Here is a 2,282-nt window from a genome sequence, read left to right as displayed (position 1 = left end):
AAGACTCCATGAGTAAGTGCCACTCTTTTTCGGAATTTTTTGCACATTAAATAACTCATTTAACTAGTTAATCCCATTTGTTGACTCTCTGTTGACCAGCCACTTGAGGGTAAAACCGAGTATATTGCACTAGCCAGTATTAGCACTCAAGGGGAAAATTGAGCACACAAACAATGCTAGTATATGACTCAAGGGTATACCTGAGTATATCTAAATTTCCAGGGTTAGAATCGAGGACGCGTGTTGTGGTGCAGAAGTGAAAGACGTGCCATTGTTGACGCGTGTCGCAGTGCAGACGTGCAATCGTGGACGCGTAGGACGCGGGTCGCATTTAGGACGCGTAAGCCCCTCTCTCCCTCCCTCTCGCACACGCGACGTCTCATTCTCGCTCACGCACGAAACCACGCCTCTCACGTCCCATCAACTTCTCCAAATCGAAGGAAAAAACCCCAACCGCCGTATGAGCGCTCCCCTGCCGGCGATGGAGAAGAAGAATGCACCTGCGGCCATCGCCCCCGAGCCCGTCGCCTCCGAGCCCGTCACCTCCGAGCCCGTCGCCGCCGAGCCCGTCGCCTCCGTGAGTACGTGGACACCTACTCTGCTATGAGGCAAGTCTATAGAAATTGGCGCTCAGGTTTACCTGAGCCCGACGTGCACCTGCACGAATGGATCATGGTAGACCACGCCCTTCCACGCGCCGTTGAGTTCACCTTCCTCCAACTCGGCACATCTCGCTACGTCACCATAGATCTATCGGAAGTTCGTGCAAGGTTCAAATTCCTCCATATCTATAGGGTTAATCTATTCTTATTTTCAATCGTAAACATCTTAGTGCTGAATGTTATCTTCATCAATATATTTTAGATCCCACTTCGTCGGCTTTTTCCGTGGCGTCATCGTGCTTGCCCAGAAGAACCCGCCGCACAAGATACGACTTCTGAACCCACTCACAAAGACATCGAACACTATGTTTGAGGCGCAGATGCCATATGTTTTTCTCGATTCAGTCGCTGTAATCAAATCCCCGACTATGGTCTTTGTTTCCGCACATTACCCGGAGGAAATTGGTTGGATCGATTAGAGCACTCCAACTAAGGATATATATGAAGATTGGGAAGAAGGAAGATTTTCGATCGAGCACCATGGTCTGCGTTGCATTACCCCGTTCAATGGTGAACTGTATGCAATAGCTGTGGACAATTTTGAGTCCGGAAGATTAGTGTGCACCAATGTACAGTTGGAGCAGCCAGCGTGCACTATCAAGATGGAGACACTAATTTCATTTTCAGAACTTGGAAATGACAAGTTCTACCTTGTGAAGTCGGATGGTGATCTGCTGCTTGTGTTGTTGGACAACATGCTTTTGGAGGACCAACCATTGGTGTACCGTGTGGACACTCAGAGCCGCTCTCTCCATCTGGTCAGTAAAATTGGCAGTCATGCCTTCTTCGTGCATTATATCCGGTGTATCTCCATCGACACCAGAGTGCACCCGACACTTCGACCTGGCTGCATCTACAACGCGGATTTGGGTTATATCAGAGAGTACTTTCATGATACAAAGGCCTGAGATGAGTGGCCACGACGTGTGGATAGAATAGGAAACTACGGTATGAGAAATGAACACATGCCATACCGTTTGGAGGATGTATTGGCCGCATACTGCAGACGTAAGGAGTTCAATGAATATTTCCTTGGGATAATGCACGAATGGAGCGACGAAGAAATATATGAGGAATGAAGAACAAATTCATTCATCCTGGGGTATCCTAATCTTCTTGTTGGCCATACATTGCGGTTGTATTTTTTTCAGCTTAGTTAGTCGTGAACATTAACAACGTTATTGGCTGCTTTTGGCTGCTGTATGCAGTTTATGTATTATACTTAATTTTCTGATTATGCTGCTGTGAATTTATCATATACTAGTTTCTAGATTTGCTATTAGATTTGCTGCCATATTGGGCAAAAAACGAGGGCCATAGGCATAAATAATTGAAGAAAGATAGAAATAGAAGCTTCTCTAGATTTGATACTAATTTGGTGAAAAAGACAGAGAGAGAAAGAGGGGAAAAGGTGCTCTCAAAAATGCCAATTTGGGCCGAAAGAGACAAAACCCATCTCTCACGTACAACCAAACACGGTCTCGTGCTGTCCCACGCGGTCCCTTCCTACCAACCCCACACGACGCGGCCCCACAAACGACGCGGCCCCACACGTCAGCACAGAACATTCAAATAAACGGATTTCTCCCGTCCGAGCTCCTTCTGCGGGTTTCAGACAAA

This window comes from Lolium rigidum, chromosome 7, assembly GCF_022539505.1.
Source record: "Lolium rigidum isolate FL_2022 chromosome 7, APGP_CSIRO_Lrig_0.1, whole genome shotgun sequence".
Lineage (NCBI taxonomy): Eukaryota > Viridiplantae > Streptophyta > Magnoliopsida > Poales > Poaceae > Lolium > Lolium rigidum.
This window is presented reverse-complemented; position numbering follows the sequence as displayed.